Source organism: Meleagris gallopavo, chromosome 1 (assembly GCF_905368555.1).
Source record: "Meleagris gallopavo chromosome 1, MGAL_WU_HG_1.1, whole genome shotgun sequence".
Classification (NCBI taxonomy): domain Eukaryota; kingdom Metazoa; phylum Chordata; class Aves; order Galliformes; family Phasianidae; genus Meleagris; species Meleagris gallopavo.
Genome location: NC_139404.1, coordinates 121,200,739 through 121,223,897, shown reverse-complemented (window position 1 = coordinate 121,223,897; position 23,159 = coordinate 121,200,739). Strand labels below are relative to the sequence as shown.

Here is a 23,159-nt window from a genome sequence, read left to right as displayed (position 1 = left end):
TCTGCATGGAGATTTTTGTGCTCTCTCGAACATCTGGATAAACGTATTTTGAATAAAGTATTTCTGATTACTGCAATTGCAAAACCAACACCAGTCAATGATATGCCTACTTATTGCAGAGTGGTTCTTATTGCAAAATTGGATGATTAACCCTAGTATGAGGCAAGAAAGGCAAGAAACATGGAGAAAGTTTTAAAAGATAGAAATAAATACCTATTGATGCTTGGGGGAAAAAAAAAAAAAAAAAAGAGGCTGAATCCAATTTGTAAAGAAGTTTAAGTGTCTAACTTCCAGGGAAATAACCTGATGAATTATAGCAATTCTCTTTCTTTCCTCTTTCTCAGTCTCCAAATTCCAAGGTGTTTGGTATTCAAAATCCTTCAGAAAATTCCAGTTGCTTCTGTCTTAGTTGCCTTTTGTCTTAGCTTTAGGCTCAAAAATATCTCTGAATGTTTTAACCATTCCTATTTCTATTTCCGTGGACAGCTGAATGAGACATCAGTCCTTTGCTCACAGTCATTCATTATTGTGGTGGAAGCAGAAGAAGGAGCTAAGAAATGCCACTTATTTGGGACCATGGGGTTTGGACATGCTTACAACTGCCTCATTAACAGCTGCAATTGCAATGCAGTTCCATATGGCCCAGCGTGCAAGGCTCGAGTGCTAAGAATGAATCTTACTCTAGCTGTATTATACTGCCAAACATTGTGATATGGGTTCCTCATTAACCAGAGATTGATTAATGGCATCTAATTAAGGCAAGGGACAGCAAAAAGAATGGAGCAGTGGAGGAATTAGATAGCGTACAGCATCCTCTCTCACTGTTTGTCTTGACTGTGCGTTGGTTGGGGTGACTAATAGCACAAACCTAGGAATTAACTCTCCAGCTGATGCCATTGTTTCTGACAGAATGCTCTCCTGACACAAGAATTAATTCAATTTACACCCTTTTTTAGTCCCTCAACAACAGATGCTCATTCAGGTATCTTGGCAGAAGAAAATGGCTTCCCTATACACCAATGCTTGTGTAGCAACCTGCGATGATCAGTTCTTTGTCAGCTACGGGTTACAGCATCCTTTCACGTATATTGCTCTGCTTGTATGTATTTTACTGTGCATGTATGTGTGTGACATTCATGATAGATCTTTGGAAATAACATCTTGAAGTAAGTAGTACGCCTTCTGGGAAAATGTGGAAGATCATTATTCAAATATGGAAAATGGAAAGTGGAAGAGAAAAAATAGTGCTTTGTTCTCCTCTTGCCACACCTCCTCCACAAAAGCCGCTTGCCCAGCCATCCTGTCCCTTCCATGAAGGAAGCAGAACTGCCAGCAGCCTGTTTTTCCACTGTAGCAAATGCCACTGCTGTCCTTTGACCAGTTCCACAGCTCCCTCAATAGCTGGCTGCTGGCCCGCCATGAACACAGGGCCCAGCTCTTCCCTCACTCCCTCTGACAGCCCAGGGAAGGTTTGGCTCTGCTGAAACCAGCGTGAGTGAGGGAGAGAGCAGGCTGGATGTTCCCAAATGGCTTGAAACTGCTAGGCCTGGCACTATGGACCTTGGCTTCCAGCCCTTACACCAACAGAACACATCTGAGGCGGCTGTACAACAGACGGGAATTTTATGAGAAGCAGTCTGTCTGCCTAGACTCAGCTCACAAGGGAAATTGAGATAACACCCTGATTCTCTGACTTTAATAAAAATAATTCCCAGTTCAGGTGAAGCCTGGGCACCAAGGGTCTGTGCATACACTGCGCAGCTCCCAGCACCTCTCGCATGTCCATTTTGGCTCAGATGGTTGTGAGGAAGCACTGGGAAACTGAGAGTCACTTGCTGAGAAGTCACTGAGATTAGGAAGGACAAAGTAAGTCTCCTGAAGATTTGCGTGGAGAGTTCCTCGTAGACCGCACTACTTAGGGAGCAGGGCTTAGTTCTTCTGCCATATATGCAGGTGGTTCCCCTGTTGACTTGTCTGTGGGTAACCTCGCAGGCCCATACCCTGTGGCATAATGCCTGCCGGATAGAGGGACGGTGGAAAGCTACTACAAAAAGCAAGACTGGATTTTCCCTTCCCTCACAGCAGGACGTGGCTGAGTGCAGAACTGGAGATGGTGTGGAGAACAAAATTGCAGTTAGGTGTATGGGAAGGCACTGCTGCTAGGAAAGACTAAGTCAAAAAGGATTGCTGAGACTGGAAAAGAGCCAAGAAGGGAGGGACAACCAAAGTGTATAAGCCCTAAATGACCTGGAAAAGGTAGATACGGAATAGCTGCTTTGTTCTGCTGTAACACAGATGTAAGGGCACCCTTTGAAATTATCAAGTAGCAAGTTTAAAACAAACGCAGGAAGTCCACTTTCACACAGTGGAAATTAAACAGCGGAACTTGTTACAGGATGCTGGGAAGGCCAGAGCTCAACAAGATCCAGAAAGTTTTACATGAAGGCTACAACAGGGATGCCTCCTCAACCTCACAGCCTGCCCTGGATCAGGAAGGCCCCACAGCACCAGCAGCAATGCATGAAGAGGGGGAGGATCACCTGAGAATGACTCTCATTTCCTACTCCCTCCTTCCTTAAGTGTTTCTGAGAACATTAGTGAACTCTTCGTACTGGATAAATGTACAGGTCTCACTGTACTGGAGCCGGAGCACAAGGTAACCTCCACTATTGTTCTGACCCCACCTGGCCATTTCCCTAAGTTCGTGTAAGGAACTAAGAGTATTGTCTTCTGAAGTTAACAAAGGTAGATAAAGACATTTGAGAAAACACTATACTTGCCAAAAACGCCTTTCAGGGGACTAAAATTCCTGCTAGTGAATTAGCCTGAATTCAGAAAATAGCATTGTTACCAAAGAAAACACACAGAGACAAGAACCATTTGTTCTGTCTTTCTTGAATGAATTTATTATTTTTTCCTGGAACATCAGCATAAGTTAAAATCCTGACCTTCTTAAAAATTAATTGTAATAAATAGAGCTTAGGGCACAGGCTTGAGATCTTCCTTCTTCAGGTTGCTAAAAAAAAAAAGAAGAGATAAACCATAGCAAGAGGTCAAATGAGTGTGTAGACCAGTGACTAGTCTGGTACGAAAAAAAAGAAAAAATAGGAGTATTTGCAAAGTTCTTTTGTGAGCTCCTTGGCCCATTCTTCCGGTTTTTTTTTTTTTTTTAGGAAAGACACCTGACATTAGGTGTCACTGACATTGTGAAACCATCCTAGTCCAACTTGGAGGAGTTGACATGGGAGTTCCATTGGCGGAACCCTCCATTCACAGGCATAGGTACAGAGCAGGGTTGTACTGGTTGGGCTGTACATCTCTGAGCACTGGCACAAGGGATATAGGCTGGCTGGACAACAAGGAAACTGTCACCTTAGTATGTGATGAAGCAGTGCCAGCTTCTCTTCCAGAGATAGGGATTTCAGGTGAGATTGCAACCTCTTTGCCCATCCTCACTCTGGGTTGAAAACCTCTCCAAAGGTGATTGCATGGGATGTGAAGTTCTGCCCATAGTAACAAGCCAGGAGCAACAAGCAGAGGAGCATCCTCAGTTCAGCTGCCAGTGAGCCTTTGAGAAGGACTCTACTCCTCACAACACCTGAGTTATTGGCGAATGCAAGCAGCTGGTGTACTCATGTTACAGATGAAAAGGTGAGGGAGTAAAATTTATTGTTACAAGTGCCACCAGACAGGCTGCAAACCCACCTGGCAACCACGCAGCAGCTGGGAATCAGCAAGTGTTTCCTGGGGGCCTACAGGCAAACACTGTGGAAATGAGCCACTGAAGAGAAATATCTGCCTTTGCTTTTAAACTGGTGAGCAACAACCAACCTGTTACCTTTCTGTATGAAAAAAAAAGTGATAATGCAGTCCATCAAAGGAAAGATAGATGGAAGGCTACGTGCGCTCATGCCAGAAGAATTCCTGAAGTTATTCCTGTCACCAAAATCATCAGCCAATGCACAGCTGTCAGAGAAGGAAGAGTCACCAGGGTTTCCATCTCTAATTACCAGCTGGCTGAAACAATGACATAATCAGCAGGGGGTGAATTGCATTTGTGGTCATATCCTCAGAAGAAGAACCAGGTGCAAGGAGGATTCTATTGAACTATGAACTACTCCTAACAGCACTCTGAAAGAGTGTTTGCAAACATACTGCTATTCAAAGCTGGGTGTATTATTTCAGCGGAACTGAGGAAATCAAAACAAGAAAAGAAATTACATTAATGAGTGTGTTTTACTACAACAATGCCTTTGGGAAGCCTACAGAGAGAGTGTCCATTGGTAACATCCATTATCCCTTGATAAGTTGGGGAAGGAACAAACTGGTGAAACAGTGGAATGATCCAGATCTATATCAGAACAACAGAATTTCACTTGAAAAGTCTGAAAAGCCAGTTTTAGCTAGCTAATCATGCAGAGCATTACTTAATTACATTAAGGCCAAAAGGATCCTTCCCTTGGCTGCAGGAAACAATAAATCAGGCCAGCAATTAGCAAATGGCACCAAAGCATCTTCGGCACTTACTCATTACCACTGAGAAGATGAACTTTCTCCGTACTCTTCCCCCTGGAAGGCTCAGCTTGGTGCTGAGTGCTTTAGCTGCCATCCATGGATAATCTCTCTGAAGCCCACAGGGCAATTCAGGTGTTTAATGTTAAGCACATGCTTAAATATGTTGCTGGATTAAGGCCAAAAGGGTTAGCATCTTTGCAGCCTGTAGTTCATTGGCTCCCAAGGACAGTGTTGCAGTGTACTGCGGGATCAGCAGTTTCTCATCCTCCAGATCTCCAGTGGTCCCTACAATACGGGGAGGTCATCTGTAAAATGTCTGCTGCAGTTTTATTTTTGAACTGTGCTAAGGGTTTCCCATGCATATAGAGTGGGAAAGTAAACAAAATAAGTTCAGAGAAGTTTAACCTGGTTCTGTTTATTTGTAAATAAAACACATGCAGAAACAAAGTTAAACACTCCATTTTGTCTCAGCAAGAGAGAGGAGGAGATTGTGCTTGGATTACAAATCTTCAGGCATTTTTGTTATCACAAATGATGAAAAATTAAACTGTAAATAATTTCCTGTTGACTGACTAGTCACATGCTGGCCAAACCTCAAGAGGATGTAGCTGTTCTGGTAAAAGAAAGAAGGAAGCCTTGCTGGATTGTGAAAGCAGGTGAAAAAAAGCTCCAAGTTATTCCCTCTGCTTCCTGAATAGTAACCAAAATTGGACTATGACCTTTCCAGCATGCTGGGTGTAATTAAGGAAATCAAAGCTGCTGCTGTATCTCCGAGGGAAAATAAATAAATAAATAATGTTTTGATCCTATTTTCTTCTTTTTATAAACCATGAAAGCCAGGATATTCAGTGTTTAGACTGATGCTTCTTCTGCAAGAGAGGAAATACACTACTGCACATAAAAAGGAATATGGGGTAAAAAAACCAAAACAACGCTGAATGAAATATCAGCTGTAATATACCTTGGTGATGTCTTGACTTTCGTAGTATTCAATGATAGAGGTTATTTTCACCTCCTCCACTGCCTCATGAACTCCCTCAGGGACTGTGATTTGAGCTTCAAACAAGGAAAAAGAAAAAATTCTTTTTTATCATGGAAGCTGATAAAATGGGCAGAGACAAGAAAGGCTCCTTTTGTTCTGATCTTCCAGGCCTCAGAGCATACATCAATTCATGCAAATATGCACTTATAACGCCATACAAAGCAACTGCATACATCCTACTTACCTTTGTTTAAAAAGTGCATTTTGATTTTAACATTACATGTATTATTTCCCTTTCTGATATAGAAAACTGTTGTTTTTATTTAGGAAATGTTTGTTATTTCTGTCTTTTACTACATGTTATTTATTGAAGCTTAAGCTGTTATGGTCTTTTACATAAATCCTCCTTAGCATGTGGATTATTGATCCTATAATCCATAGTCATATTGTCTACTCTGTCATCCAACCATCAGCCACAAACACTGAAACTACATATGCTAAATTTTGTTGTGAGTTGTAGTCAGAAAAAATAAAACTAGCATGGCCAATGAATGGCCATTTTTTAAAAAAGAAAAACATGATTTCTCTCAAAAAAATGCCTAAAGGTAGTAATCCTTAACATTGGATTTACTGTCTCACAGTACTCTTTCAGGTTTAAATATAAAACCACTCTTCAGTCATACCAACACTTAAATACTTAGCTTGTTTTCATTTTCTGTTTGCAATATGATTTCAAAATATTTATTTATTTTTTTACTTTTGCGGAAATAACTTGTTTGCTCAAGGTTATTACATAGGGCCCCAAACCAAACCAAAATTGTTTTGTGAAACAATTAGACTAAAAAAGAAAGTTAATAGGAATTTATAGGAATAGAAATAGGAATAGTAAACAGGAATTCAGTTACTGCATCCAGTTCTTGTCACTGACCTGGGCAGAGTCACAAGCTTAGATTTACAGAGTGATCTAACATTAGGGCTAGCTTGAGATGCCACTACTCATCCAATTTCAGGCCTCTCCAGAGCAGACCTAGAAGATATGCATCTTCTGCCTGCGTTGGCAGATTTTGCTAACAGGTGTAGTGTTGCCTATTAGAAGGATGATATTGTCCCTGTAGGATCAGCCACAAGAGTCTGGGCTTTGATCTTTTCAAAGCCAGGGAAGTTGCTGGTTAATGTGGTGGTAGAGCTTGGACACTGAATTTTCAGTTTGACCACAAACCTGATTTTTTTGCAAATGAGGGCAAAATGTAACGTTATTGTAATACTGAGTAGAATTCAGATTTTGACAGTAACTCCGCATCAGACCGTAGTTTCACAGAGTGAACAAGGTGTGCTAGGCCATCTCCCATTGATGTAGATGTGGGTGTAGATGTGACACTGATGGCACACCTCCACCATGAGAGAGTCTCATCATCACCCAGTACCACGATTGCTCCTCTGCCTTTGGTGGTCTGTATTAAAAAAAAAACAACACCACAGGCTCAGGGAAAGAATCAAACCATCCCAGAGATAGCTAGCAGAGAGCCTGTTGATTGCTTGCATTAAATCCAGTAACTGGGTCAATCAAGGCTTTAGTAAATAATCATCTAAAATTCCAGCAGCAGACAAAACCAAAGAGCCTCTATGGTATGTATAAAACATATCCAAATTTATAAAACTTATATATTCCATTCTTATCTATAGCAACATGTGGCTGTTGATAATGTCTGATTTACTCATTTTTTATTGGCATAGCTGTTACAAGTGCCTCATAAATCATTTGCAGTTGGGAAAAGTCCCTAAAACCACTTCTCTCCTGGAAAATGTCCAAATAGGGTACCCATTTTTTCTTTCGGTTACAGAAATAATTTCTCTTGAGAAACCTGAATAGCTGGTTACGTGGGTCCTGCCTCTGGCAATCTCTTCCAATCTTTAAAGGACGTTTCTCCTCACCTGCTCAGCACCTCTAATACTCAGCATTTTCCAAGCCTACAGCCATCATTCCACATTCTGCACGCCCCTGAATCTCCCAACAGTGCACGTCTGATCCAGATCTGGTGCATAAAAAACAATTGCTGGATGAGCTAGAGCCTATAGCACCATGATTACTGCGAATTCATGGTGGCTTTGGACCAACAGGAACAAAGATCATAGAATCCTTAGAGTTGAAAGAGACCTTCAAAGGCCACCTAGTCCAACTTCTCTGCAGTGAACAGGGACATGCACAGCTAAATCAGGTTGCCCCAGGCCTGATCCAGCCTCACCTTGAAAGTCTCCAGGGACCGCATCTCTGGGCAACCTGTTCCAGTGCCTCAGCACCCTCACAGTAAAAAACGTTTTCCTTCTATCTAGCCTAAATCTACCCTTCTTAAGCTAGAAATCATTTTCCTTTGCTCTGTCGCCAGAGACTCTGATAAAGAGAGCCTGTCCCCTTCTTTCCTGTAGCTCCCCTTTAGAAATGGAAAGACTGCTATCAGGTAACCTTGGAGCTTCTCTTCTCCAGGCTGAACAGCCCCAGCTCTTTCAACCTGTCCATGAGACCTGGCTTGGCAGCATAAAATAATACAAGCCTGAAACACCAGACCAAGTATCTAGAGTTAGCACTTTGCATCATGTAGTCATGGCATTTAGCAGCTTCCAGCAGAAGACATACTCAGAGCACATGTTCAGCACTGCACTTATCTTGAGATACATAACTTAGGTGTAAAGATGGATCTCCTAACACAAGGAGAACCATGACCTGGGCAGCACAGGTCATGTGAAGGACTTCACAGATGAGACAATGTTGAAAAGTTTCAGATTCTTACTTTTCAAATACGTTCATTCATCTTTTCTTTTAGGGGAGGAGGATGTCTTCACTGCATATGAGTGTGCCTGACTACTCACACTTCAAAAGTTTTGAGCCTGTCAGATTCATCTATATTCAGTGGGGTGGAGCTCAATAGGATAACATTGTCAACTAAATTTTCTAAAAGTTTCCGAAAAAGGCGTGGAAGATAGACCCTGTCAATTTCTTTAACCAGAACCCAACTTACATTAAAAGTCAGAGAATTCATGCAGGAAAACTATCATGACTGCCATAGACATCAAAAATGTTTCAGTTAGATATTGGCTTGGATTAGATAACTGAGACACAAACCTAAGAAACCAGGCATCACTAGTTCTGCTGCTCAAGGACTTGGGCTTTTGGGAAAGAGACACAAGGGAAAAGGCTTAGGCAGGGATGGTCACTGACTTGGATTGATTATGTCAGAGGATTGGCTCTGCTTGTGACAGCTGAGGCAGGTGCAGTGGATTTAGCATTTTAATATACTGTTCCTATTACTGAGAAAATTAATACTTGCAAAGAACATATAGGGGTTTTGGTGAAGACCTCTACACATCCACATGAACATTGCAAAGGTTTTCTAGTCTAAAGCATGTGTATATTAGATGAAGAGCATAATCCAACTTCTCATTCATAATAAATAGCTTCTATATATCCCACTTAGACATGTAGCTATTTATCCTGACAAGTCCATTCCTGTATTTGAGGATCAATTAGTATAATTTCTATACATCTCCATCCCTATTCCTTCATTATAAAAAAATAAAATAAAATCACTAAACAGGAAATAAATAACATAAAACTCCATCCACTGTGGTAGTACCGCAATGGTTATGTTGCTATGGAAACATCTGTGTGAAGAGACTATGATTCTCTTGGAGATTAGCATTTTACCACAGACTTCCAATTATGTCATCAGTCTTGATTTGCACTTGTGTAAACTGGTGTAAGTGCAAAGTAATTAATTTACACCAGGTAAGAATAATAACTGGCAATTATTTTGGGAAAAAAAAAAAAACCCCACTAACTAATTACTTACATGAAAGGGAATCCAAACCCAAACCCGCTATTGCCTCATGCATATTTGAAAGGGGAGGAGGGTTAAGTTCTGCTCTAATCACCCAGAAGTAATTCTTCTTGTCTAGAGAATCCCAAGATTCAAGGGAGAAGCTGGGACATCCACAGACATTTCTGATATGTCCTGAGTCTGACTAGACAGGATGCTAACTGGTGCGGTAGCTGTGTAGCATGGGGCACAGGTTGTCCTCATTGAAGCCTAAGTATGTTCAGAGCTCACCGTGCACAGCCAAACCTTCTAGTTTCACATTGTGTTTCTGGAAATGTTTACATATACAGCAGCTGTACTTCCACTTGCAGGAAAAATAAAACAAGGTAGTCGTCCGGGCTCCCCCAATGTGAACAGATTCTGCGCTTCTCAGAGAAGCGTTTACCATGCAATTGCTCACCCTAGTCAGCATCCTCCAGCCTTTTAAAAAGCACTTCAGGTATGACTAGGTTGCTTTCTTTCCCCTATTTTCACTTGTGTCATGTGCTGAATCACAGTCATTAAAGGTATATGGCAGTAACACATTTGCAAAATATATGCTTTTGTATAATAGTTCTTTGCAACGCAAAACAAGTCAAGAAAATTACTATATCTTGCTTGATTAGGATAAACTACATAGTCTTTATGGAAGTAAAGTTCCCTTAATGTCACAAAGATGCTCCAGCTCTCTGGTCATCTTTATGGCCTCCTTTGGCCAACAGCTCCTCACTCTTCGTGCACTGGGGGCTCTGGGCCTGGATGCAGTATTCCAGATGGGGCCTCACAAGATCAGAGTAGAGGGGGACCATCCCCTCCCTCTCCTTTCTGGCTACCCCTCTTCTCATGCAGCCTAGGATACTGTGGGCCTTCCAGGCTGCAAAGACACATCAATGATTCATGTCCAGTTTTTTGTCCACCAGAATCCCCAAGTTTCTCTCCTCAGGGCAGCTCACAATGAGTTCTTCTCCCAGTCTGTACACATACCCAGAATTGCCCTGACACAAGTGCAAACCCTTACATTTCATAGAATCATAAACGGTGTGGGTTGGAAGGGACTTTTAAGATCTCCTAGTTCCAACCCTTCTCCTTTAGGGAGAACACCTCCCACTAGACTAGGTTGCTCAAAGCCCCATCCAGCCTGGCCTTCAAATTTAACAAGGCATTTGGCCTTAATAAACCTCATTAGGTTCTCATGGGCCCACTTTTCAAGCCTGCCTAGGTCTCTGGATGGCATCCCTTCCTCCTATTGTGTGAACTCCTCCACTCGGCTTGGTGCCATCAACAAACATGCTGAAAGTGCACTCAATCCCACTGTCTATGTCACTGATAAAAAGATTTGAAACATACCTGTCCCAACACTGACCCCTGGGGGACACAACTCAAGACCAGCCTCCACCTGGACATAGAGCCATTGGCAACAACCCTTTGGCTATAACCATCCAGACAATTCTTTATCCACTGAACAGTCCAGCCTTCAAATCCATCTCTCTCCAATTTAGCAATAAGGAGGTGGTGCAGCACCATATCAAAGGCCTTGCACAAGTCCGGGTAGATGACTTCTGTTGCCCTCACTTTTTCTGCCCAGTGCCATCACTCCATCACAGAAGGCCATCAGATTGGTCAGGCATGACCTTCCCTTGGTGAAGCCACATGGACTGTCTTGGATCACCTCCTCATCTCACATGTATCTTGTCTCTTCCAGGGGGATCTGCTCCAGGATCTTCCCAGGCATAGATGTGAGACCTGTAGTTCCCCACTCTTTGATCTCTTTGTTGAAAATGGGAGTGAATCATCTTTGTAAACATTGAAATATCATTGTATGATGTGGTATTTTACACCACAGCTTACACCACTTGTTCACATTCAAGGAGTCCTGCTGAAATGAGTGACTTGGTCAGCACCACTCAAATAAGTCACTCAGACAGTCCCTGAAGATTAAATCAAATCCAACAGGTTCAGATTAACTCCACCTACATCAACTAGATCCGAACTCTTTTCAGAATTCAGTGGTAGCAAAGTAGCATCAAATAGGGTTTGTTTCAACAGCGGCACTTAAACTAGAAATATTGAACATTAAAATCAAATTCTATTCTGTCCACAGAAGAAAACAGGCTTCTTCCACACCAGTTGTACGGTATGTCCTGATTAAGTCCATGCCATCAGTTTGGACATAACTCTTTAAAAAAGAGAACGAGAAGTGAAAGAGTAGAGAAAAACAAACATGGCTTTGTCTTGTTCTGCTGCAATAGGCAAAAGAAGTGAACAGGAGTTTCTTGTGAACTATGCTGCGTATCATTTTCTACCATGTCAGATAAAGGAGGCATTCACAACAATATGCCTTTTGTGTAATCTGGACTAGACAGGGACTGGCATGAACAGGGAAAAGACAAATTATATCTTTGCAAGCCAAGATGAGTGTGGCGGCAGTGCTATGAGTTTCTTCCATCAGTTACATTCAATTACAATTACTCTTATTAATAATGTAAGTAAGCTAACTAGTTTTCTTCATGGTTCTGGTCTTGAGGTCCAATTTACATAAGAGAATCTTAATACTTGGGAAAAGTACACTTCGGTAAGTCTATAAAAATTTGTCTGTTCTGTGTTAAGAGAAACTAACTTCATGACCAGAGGTTGCCATTGTATTTTGGATATCATCAGAGTTCTTTAGCCTAAGAGATCTTTATCAAATTCTTTTCAGATTTTAAGATGTCTGATGATTTAAATAAGATGCCTAAAATTTAAAATTTAATACAATTCATAATGTGTCCACAGAAGATATTTACATTACTCAAGGGCAATTAAGATAGTGGTAATGGAAGACGGATAGCCTGCTAATTTTACTAGTCTTATTTTGGTTTTGAATCAATGCCACTCTTACCAAATATGGCATTTTACTTCCAATATTTCAACTGAATATCTGAAGGAAACAAGTCATTTGCACTAATTTTAGGAATGCATAACAGAGACATGAGTAAAATGTTAGGAGAGCTAGGAAATGTTATTTTCCATCCTATTTTCTTTGTTGTTGACTGTACTAGGATGATTTCCTTTTCTCACTGACACTGTTGGATGAACTCCTTGCAAAAGGGTATTTTGGTTTCAATAGTGACTGTGCGATATGGCCAAGCATGGAAGTTTATTCCCTGCCAAGTTCATGTTTTCAGCTCAGTTGAGGAAAAGATCCTTTCATTTCAGCTAGGGTTTCCAAATTATCTGTTGTTTCCAAAATTCAGCCAGCAGGATCCATGTTATAGCCATACACAAACCAAAGGATATATGAAGCACCTCACCTGCAAAAATTTCACCAAAATCATAAATGGGGAAAGCATTTGTGGGACATGTGCTGGCATGAAACAGCTGCTTCCTTCTTCCTGATGCTAGCATATTTTATTATTCCTGTCAACTGCAGACTGATCTCAAGAGCACTTTGAAAAACAAGAAATACTGTTTAAAAATTAGCAGTAAAAATACCTCTCTGACAAACAAATCTGTTATTATTTCTAGAAAGGTTTGTTTTGCTTTCTTTTTTTTAAAATTTCTTTTTTAAAAGGAATCAATTGTCCAGGGATTTAAAGGGAAATAACAATAAGGCTGCAATTGCTCACTGTATGGTGTATCTTGGCATCTCAAAGGTTCCCAAACAGTTGGTCCACAGAGACTTGACAGGTCACATAGTTTTAGCGCTTCCCTCTGTCTCCCACTACTAAATCTCATTTGTAATAGCTAAAAATACACATCTTGCTTTCCCAGTATAGCTTTCCCATGTAAATGGACTCTCTACTACTATCCCAGGATGTGATTATATTCTGAGATTTGAATGGATGAGAAGACAGAAGACATAACTGTCAACTGGAAGAGAAACAGTTTCTGAATAGAAGGGGAGGATTTCCCTTGGATAATTTAGATGAAAAAAGACCAAGGATCCTGTGACTAAATGATATTTCAAGTAGTTTCAGGCACCTCTGTGAAAGGAGAACCAGCTCTGTGGACAGTTAGGCTAGACAGTCTTCCTGGGAGGAAAGGAAGGGCTGAACTGTCCAGAACTAATGAATTTTGTTCACACATTATCAAATCATTGGATAAAAAGAGTGGAAGCAAGAAAATTAGGAGATTTTTCAGAGCACTTCAGAGAATGTCATTCCCTGGAAGTGATATTTAAAGTGACTCCTCTGATCAGCCCATTCCTGTTTTTAAATCTTCTGAAGGCATAAATATCTCTTTGCAGTAAAACACACCAGTGATTGTAAAAGATGCTCCCAGTGATACACACTATTTTCACTCTAACTTGTTATTCTTTAACTTGTTATTGTTTATAATGACCTCAGGCTTTCTAAAACACACTCTAGGCCTTTGGCAAAACTGTTTGTATGTGCAGAAATTTCTATAAGCTTGTCCATTTTTCCCCACAATGATTTAGTGCTGTCCTTTGCAAGAGCGTTGCTGGGGAAACAGTGACTTTCAGTCATATTTCACACGATGCCTAGAATTAATCTATTAGCAATTCATACTGGAAGGCTCTTTCACTTGCTGCACCTGTTGACAGAGTTCTTCAATATAATTTATCTACATGTGTATTTTGAAGAAAACTGAATCACCTATCAGACCTTGCTGACAATTTCCTTTAAGGTTTTCTCTCATTTAACAGCTGCATATGTGCTCAGATAGAGTGACATTTGGTCAGAGCACTGGAGGCTGTGTTGTAAATAGAAGCATTGGTATATCTTAACCTCACTTATTCATACAGAAATATCTAGCTATCTAGAGAATGTTTTCTATCCAGTTAGGCTGACTGCACTTCAAGGTACTTCTTTTTTTATTATTATTATTATTTAAGCAAACGTATGAAAAGAAAAAGAACTAGCTTATAGCTGAGGACAGAGATGGCGTTAACATGAAAATAAAGTTGCATCCATGAGTTCGCTGAAGAAAAGCAAACAGCATTTAAGAGAAGTAGAAACTGGTAAACAAGGAAAAGTCAGTGTATGTGCACTCATCAGCATCAGGATGGAATTAGTTGTTGACTGTTGTACTTCAGATCTGGTTCGCACAGATTCATGACTGGAAATGCCACATATTTTAATCTAACAGTGAATATCAAAGCAAGATTCATTGTGTTCAAGCTCAGCTAAGAGAAGTACACACCAGTTAACAGCACCTCTGAGTCTGCCTTGCAGTTTTAGTAATAGTATTGGAAATGCCAGTGTCAGGGAACACTATCTTCCCCTGAGAAAATGAGCTAAAAATTGCCCTCTAAGCCAAAATAGAAAGCTATAATGAGACAGTTCTCATTAAACTGGAGGAACAGCACTGAGCTGGGGAAGTGGTGACATGTTAGCTCTGTGTCCCTGTGTACAGATGTAAGGGTTATGGAGAGAGGAGCAAAGGGAATTTCAAACAGTGAATTGGTTGAGCTAGACAACTGCATAAAACCTAAATTTCCCTCTTGAAGAACCAAAAGAAGTCAGCCTCCATATACATGAATTTTCTGATCACAGGGACATGTGGAAAATCACCTGCCATTTCCTCCATGTGACCTCACTCAATAAACTACCTTCAAGCTTCATACAGACATCTCAATTCATAGCCCACAGAAGTTGTTCCTATCAGATTAAGCAAGAAAAGGTTTAAGGACCACACCAGCTTAAAGGCATTGTTTAAAATCAAAAGGAGGCATCTGCTCTTCCACTCAGGAGCTTCACAAAAAATTAAGTAGTCTTCCAAATAAGGACAGTTAGCAGAATGGATTGCCTTAGTCTTTCATCTCATCTAGATAGTTTTCATTATTAAGCAAAGACTCATTATCCTCTTACTGCAAGCACAGTATCAATCACTTGTGCCAAGGAATTGGATTAAGAACACTTATGAACTCATTGGCTTGCAACCAAATTTTTTCAGTGCTTTCCAAACGGGCACAGTGAGGAACAGGGAAAATTTACAACTCACCCAAAGAATTCTCAGTGTACCAGACCTATAAAAACAATGATTCCTCTGCAAGGCAGCATGATCATTTTTGTAAATGTTATTCTTAAAAGTAGTATACTAAAAATAACAGCACAGCCTAGCAGCAGACTATTTATTTTAGTTCCTTTGTAAACGTCATGTACTTCACTAACTTAGAAAAATTTTTGTCAGGTCAAAGTAACTCAAACGTACTTATTGTAGGAGACATGGATATGAAAATTGATTGTACTCTGCACAAAAGTTAGAAGTCCAAAATTTTAGTTTGAAGCACTAAAAGTGTTACAATTTTTTATACTGACTTGCAGCTAAATATGCAGTTTTAAGCCTTATAGAAGCCTATAGAAGCCCAATGGAAGTTTTTCTACTGGGCATGCTCCAAAAGCTTTGGAGAATTCAGAATGTAAGTAGACTCAGATATAAAGACATGGATGTTGGATTAGGTAAGGAACAGATTACAAAATAGCATTAGCATTTACCCTTTGCAAAGGTTAAATTATGTTTGTGTCTTAAATGTTACATTGCCTATTCATGCTGCCATGAGGACTATCCATTTACAGATTTTGGCTGAAAATGGCAAAAGGACCAGAATACTGTCAGAAAGACTTTTATTTTTTCTCATGTTAAGCCAGAGCTTTAGGACAGGAGATATCAGGGAAAAAAAACAGCTCCAACAAGGTCTGCTGAAGAGTTGTATGTCATAAGGAGTCCCAGAACAAATCAGAAAGCTCCATTCAGAAATAAAATCATTTAAAATTAAATGAAAGCAATGTAAATATGAAATGTTTCAAATTTTGTGCAAGTTGCACCTTGCTACATCCCATTACAAAGGTGGTGCTCAAAGCAGCTGCAGTGGTAAGATTTTTAGAATGCACAAATCTTTTAAGAGCACCTAATCTCTTTGGGCATTTTCATTCCTAAAACACTGAAAAAGGCAGATGAAACAATTTTCCTGATCTTGTCTCAATTTGAAACTCAGAGCATGTTTTGGGATGTCTGGGGAGGGATCCTGTTTCATGTTAGAGAGCTGCCATGTAGATATCTCTAAAGTCAGAGATTAAGAAAAAAAAAAAGATCTCATCTAGTCTGTCTTAAATATCTACTGTAGAATTCTTGGAATATATCTACAGAAGCGTCTGTTTTTTTTTATTCATCTGTCAGGACAAGAAGAAGCACGTGACTCTTCTGTAGACCTACACCATGAGATGGTCTCATTATATCAGACGATCATATACCTTGTTGTTATACTCTCCCATCAATACTTCTGAGACTCATTTATTTTCAGCTTCACAAAGAAATGAATTTCCCTCTAAAGTCTAGTTTCTCAACTAGTGTGAATCAGCAAAACATTACTACATCACTGATTCAGAAGACTAGAGAGAACCTCGCTTTCCTGCTTTTCTGTACCACTAGTCCTTAATGGCTTCATCAGCTTCATCTACGCACAGAATTTCTTGTAAAAAAAAAAAAAAAAAAAATTACTTCTAAATAGAAGAAGGTAATATATGGATACACATAAGAACATTCCTTTAACCACTGGAGCACCAAGGAGAATGAAATACAGTCAAGCACAATATTGCAAGCATGAACTACCAATCAGAAATATATTCTATTCTGAATTATAAAAGTATCTTACATATCACTATTATATAGTGAATTAACTAAGCTTAATAAAACACCCTGTCCCTAAAAAAAAAAGATACTGAATGATTCCAGATAACTCCCATAATCCCTTTGCACGGATTCAGAGTAGGAATCTCACAGTGGACATTGAAACAAAGGGAACAGTATAGTTTTCTAGAAATGGTCATCTACAGGTTTATAAGAAACATGGCAGGAATAAGCGTAATTGAATTAAAAAAAAAATTAAAAAATCCCATGCAGATAGTGGCCTGAAAAAAAAAAAATCACACAAAACCATAAGGGAAAACAAAATCATATTTTGGCACTCCACCATAGTGTAGTAGAGAATCCTTGAGTTTGCATGCAAAAGGAAAGGGCAAGAATTACAATGTAGTCAAAGGAATATGTTCAGATATCCAGTTTTGGCTGTTATTTGGTAGATTTTCAGCATATACACTTCCACACTTATTTTCATGGTTGCTTTGTGCTCTCAAAGCAGGCCATTACATATATGCTCATTATAGACGTGTAGTAAGTTATCATTATCAAAATTTATTCCATGTTATCATTGTAAAACTACAGCTTAGAGGCAAGATAAACTTTTTATAATTAATAAGAATCTCAGATATAACAGAAAACAATGTCAATAATTAACACCATCCCTTCAAAATAATACAGATAATATATTACTGTATAACAAAAATGTATAAACTACAAAGCAAATCAAGCAAATTGTTTTGGAGTAGCTATTGAGCTGTAACACTAGAATAGACTAGAGATATTTAAAAACCATAGAAAACATAGAAGTAACATTGCCACTGTTCTTCTTAAAGAACAGCAATAATAATATGAATGTGTGTAAGATGGCCGTCACGTGCCTCCCAGAGCAGTCCTTTCTCCAGATTGATTGAGCCCAGCTTCCCAGCATCTCCTCCAAGGGTAAGCACTTTTTCTCTCGCTACTTTTGGGCCCCTCCAGTGAACTTCTAGTTTGCTCACTGGTACATTTTTGCCAGAAGTTAAGCCAATTTAAATCATTCTTGCATTCTCTGCCATTTAAATTCAGTGTCATAGCTTGCTGCTCTCTCAGGCTGTGTTGGTACTTCTCTTGGACTGGCTGAGTGGCAGCTATGGTCGTACAGAGATGGGAACTACAGTGAAGGTGGAGGTGTCTTAAAACTACATTCTACAAGAGGAAACTGTATTATTCAATACTGCTTACTATTGGCTTACAAAGCAGAGAAAAGAGCACAGCGATCTTCAGTTCTCAAGGGCTGTTTTTGAAATCTGGCTGGGAAACTGTAGCAATAAAACAGAAATTCCTTTTTGAATTCTTCTACTCCTTGTTAATCTAATATCCCTCCAGTAGGAGCCTGCTCAGAATGAAACACAGGGGCTGGAAATTCTTCCAAATTTGAGCTAATTTTCACAGAAAACTCCACAAACAAATGTTATTTAAGCTTGTAAATAAGACATTGAATTGTAAAGCGGGTGAATACATGCAAAATCCATGACATCATCCCAACACTTGTATTTATTCAACTTTCTCGGAAGGAACGTTTGTGATTTTTCAATAGTTATTGTGGCAAGGCTTTCAGGAGGGACAGGACCTGTTTTCTCAGCAATAGAAAATGGAGGTTCATTTCTACTCTTCAAAATTGTCTTTTCAGATCCCGATGGCAATTATGTGCCAAAGGCCCAACAGGACTTTTTAGAGATTGTCAGTGGTGTTCAAATAATGCTGGAGTATTTCCTTTTCCTGAAATGTCTCTTACTATTTCTTAAAATTGCTAAATCATCCACGTCAGCAATGATTTATACCTAGGGCTCATAAAATTGTTAAAAGATACTGTTCTGCTCATGAAGAAGCAAAACTGCTTCTGACAGATTCTTGGCAATACCAGGCAAGGTATTCACAGGTAGGTCAATAGTCACATACAGTAAGAAGAGCTGAATTCACTTAACTACTCACTTAACTAGTGAAGGGGCTCCCTTCACAGGAAGCAGCCAAGTACAAAAGATGCTCTCCAATCACTGGCTGGCCCTTATATGAGCTCAGGATGGCTCCACCCAGGGTTCACTACTTCCAGACACATGGGGAACAATTTGCTCCCTAGGCCAGCCCCACCCCTTCACCAGGTGCTTAATTACCAGTTCAAGCTGTGACCTAACAGTTTCCCTACAGACACAAATCTCTATCCACCTCCTTGAATCAGATCAGAACCAAGAGAAATGATCATATTCCATGGTTCTGCCATGCAGAGAAAAGTCTAAGACAGATAATACTACATTCAATTCTCAAGCAATCTGTTCCTCTGCATGGAATGGTTTGGGTTAGAAGAGACTTAAAAATCATCTAGTTCCAATGCTACGCCATGGTGCAGGAACACCTTTCACTAGAGCAGGTTGCACAAAGTTCTATCCAACCTGGCCTTGAGCACTTTAAGGGATGTGGCATCCACATCTTCTCTGGGCAGCCTGTGCTAGTGTCTCACAGCCCTCTGAGGAAAGAATTTCCTCCTAAAATCTAATCTAAACCTACCCTCTTTTAATATATATCTGATAACCCTTGTCCTGTCACTACACTCCCATAATAAAGAGTCTCTTCATCATTTCTATAGGCACCCTTTAAATACTGGAAGGCTTTTATAAGGCCTCTCTCTACAAAATTTTCAGCTGAATGTGGCTGGGAGCTGAGATGTTAAGAAGCGGGATGTCTACCTGAGTAGATGTACCTTCAGATGAAGGTAGACACTCTCAACTCAGGACACTCTCAACTCCATATCTCTTACATATTTTTCATCAAAATATAACAGTCACTAATGTATGTTGGAGAAATACTGTTGACCTCTCTTGAAAAAAAAAAGAGAGTTAGGAGAAGCACTGCTATCTCGACAAATTAGGAGCCCACAACTTTCTGTTGTACACACATGCATTTTTGGTCAGAAGGGTTCACTGGCTGAAATTAGTTTGTTAGAAGAGAGACTGGTTACTACAGTAAAACATGGTAGTGAAAGCACTTCCACATAGAGGAACAGTCAGAACCAGAGACAACTGAACATAAATAAATATTAATCTGGATGTGGATAGACTTTCATTATGTATAAAAACATGCATCATTTTCCTTACTGTAATGCATAGTATATAGTGAGAAATGAAAAGATTTTCTAGTGATGTGACAATGTACAACTTTATGCACACAAAGAAAATACAGGTTTGCACATATAAGGAGTTGCTGAATATCCTTTGTATTCTATTTCAGTGCTAGAGATGGAAACAGAAATACTGCATTGAAAACAAAGAGCAGAAGGATCATTGCTCAGACTCAGTGGGTTACGTATGTTATGCTTGCACAGTCAACTTGCTTGACAAAGGTGTCAAGCTTTACTATCGTAGATGAGCCATTCACTTTCTTAAAACTTAAATCCATGATTTCATCCATTCATCCTCTCCTGGACAGTTAAATTCTGGAAGATTCCACACTGAATCACAGACAGATGAAGCTTCTTTGTATCATCCAGGCAACTGAGAGGAATCATTCTGACAATAAATGTCCATCCAGAAACTCAGATGAGCAGAAACACTGCTGCAAATCCTGCAGTCTCACTGCATACTTGCAATTAATCCCCTTCTACGTGGGGAGGGAAAAATTCAGCTTCCTTTAAAAAAAATTAAAAATATATGCAACAATATATAGCTCAATTATAGCAATAATAAGGCTGTAGAGGCTGACATCTCTGCATCACACATGCAAGTATTATAAGAAGCAATTATGAACAGCTAGGAAAGCACTTCCAAATACAACAATAGTTTGTTAAAGTCCATCTGGTAGCAAGCCAGCAAGAGGGAGTGTCAGTATGCGCCTCAACAAAGTGATTAAAACACAGACAGGACGTGCTAGAGAAACTGAGTACCTTATTAATGCAGAGCTTCATTAGTTAGCTCTTCTGGTACAGCAGCTGTATTTTGTTCAGTGGAAGCTGCTGTATCCCTCTCCAGCCCAAGTATGCCATTGATATTTAATTGTAAGATTTGTAAGGAATACTGTTTATTAACTGAATGAGACAAACAGGCACAAATTAGAAATGTAAGGTCTCAATGAGGATAGGAGGCCATTAACTCCTGATAGGACATATCACGCTCCCGTATCAGGTGATGTATGCACAGATATGTGTCTGTAGGTCATCTCCTCCACCTCCCTCATTACAGACTGGGGAGACAGTACTTGGGTCATCTTGAAGAAGCCCTAGCTGTCCAAGTACACCTGAAATAGCTCCCAACTTTTCCAATTTTTTAAGCACGATAAGGTAGCATGTAAACTGCTGGTTGCCATGATAGCATTAAGTTATGCTGTAACTGCCTACTGGAGACAAAGGAGGATTATAATGGTTAACTCACACAGCTTTCAAAGATCTATATTAGAACTCACGACCATTATTTTTGCAACATTTGTTGTTTAACATACACTAGCCCCTGCTCATGGTCTTTCTCAAGTCTAAGTCTCAAGTCTAACACGATTAACTTCATTTTTGTCTATGTCACCCTTTATATACAAAATGCACCCTCTATTTCTCCAGTTAGTCAATGGATTTCATGGTATTTTTGGACCTCTCCTTTTCCTTCTCTTTCCCTCCCATAGATAACATTATTCCCAAAGTTATCAGAAGAATGTCAGCTATATTCAACTAAGCTAAAACCTAACATCATAACCATATCTTTCTGAAAGAGGTATCCTTTTTGCCTAACAGAGATTGATGTTCTCATCTCTTCCCTTCTCCTGTGTTCTGCTGTTGTACGTTTTGTCATAATCGATCTCTCTTCTGGCCTCCTTGTGTCCCAGTGATGCTACCTTGGCACGTCGATCATCCTGACTGGTATCTGCAATTGCATCCATTCTGTCTTTAGAGAGGCAGATGTAAGGAAAAGGATTTTTTTGTACAGTAGCACTTAGATCTGAGTCTAGGCTGCTTACAATAGCAGCAGTAAGCATCTATCACCAGCTCTTTAAATTTAATGTGCTGTCTCAGTTGAAAAGTTGAAAGACTGTCAATAAATCAACTACATTAGCAGCAAATGAATCAAGTAATTAGAATATTTCCAGAGATGAACACTATAGAAACTGCTTTCTGCAAATTTAATTTTCATTCTTTTCCAGTTTGACTCAGCACAGTGTAGCCAAAATAAGATATAAAAGGTGGGCATGGAAAAGGGGATGAGATTGGTCAAGAAATAAGTGAATGGCAATGGATCAATTCTGCAGTGACTTGTCAAAACTGGTCAGTATTTATTACTCATTTTGCAAAACTGACCTTTCGGATATAATTCCAAAGCTGTAAGCACCATTTTCACTTTAAAGATCATTTAAAATTACATTGTAACTATTTATTTTCACCATTAATAATGTAGGTAACACAGTGTTTTTCTGCCAAGGTAGTTCACGCATATTAGTTACCCTAGTTATTGCCTTCCCCTCACCCTACCCCCCCTCCAAAAAAAAAAAAAAAAAAAAAGAGAATTTATAGCACAGGAACTCCAAGGAGAAGCATCACAAAAGTATTCTTGCTTAACTTGCTGATGATTTTCCACCACTCCTTGCCTCTGTTATTTTCCATCCATGAGTTATCAGAATGTCAGAGCTGCTTGTGCCTAGATATACCTCAGCAGCTTAGTAGCTGCAGAACAGTTAATAATGTGTTCTGTTTTTCCACGTTGCTTAGTGACCTATGATCTTTGGCAACTCTGCAGTCACGATTCACAAAAAGAGATATCTGTTCTAGGAAAAGCTGTTCCCTTCTTGTTTCATACTACATCTTAGATTTTCTTTTATCAGGATTCCTCTCCAAACAGTTTTCTGTGGGGGTGAGGAGGGTGGGAAAGTCTGCTTGAATGCTTTATGTTTTCCAAGAGATCATTACAGCGTGCCAAGATTTTACAGGGGTGAAAATATTACAGGAACTTGTTATTTATCAATTTCCAAGGAAATTAGCTCACAGGATACAAAAATAAGTCTTAGCAAATGAAAGTAAACCATGTCATAAATGCCAAGGAGCACGCAATTTTGCTTTTATTTTCTATTTCTGGTACACCAACGCGAAAAACATCATCATCTCTTCTCTCTACAAACACAGAACTACACAGGTTGTTCTAAAAACTTCAGCACTGAGCTTTAAATATAGAGCCTAACAGCTACCACATCTATTTCTTCAGTTTGAAATCACTGCTTTTCATCCT

At 39.6% G+C, this 23,159-nt stretch overlaps 1 long non-coding RNA gene across 1 annotated transcript in view; it reads right to left on the bottom strand.

The window, feature by feature from the left end:
• Positions 1 to 2,879: 2,879 nt before the first annotated feature.
• The window catches only part of LOC116217585 (uncharacterized), a 128,780-nt gene continuing 108,500 nt past the window's right edge, over positions 2,880 to 23,159 (bottom strand). The window contains exon 7 of the long non-coding RNA XR_014880248.1: positions 2,880 to 5,571. This is a non-coding gene — a long non-coding RNA (uncharacterized LOC116217585). The remainder of the gene's footprint in view (positions 5,572 to 23,159) is intronic.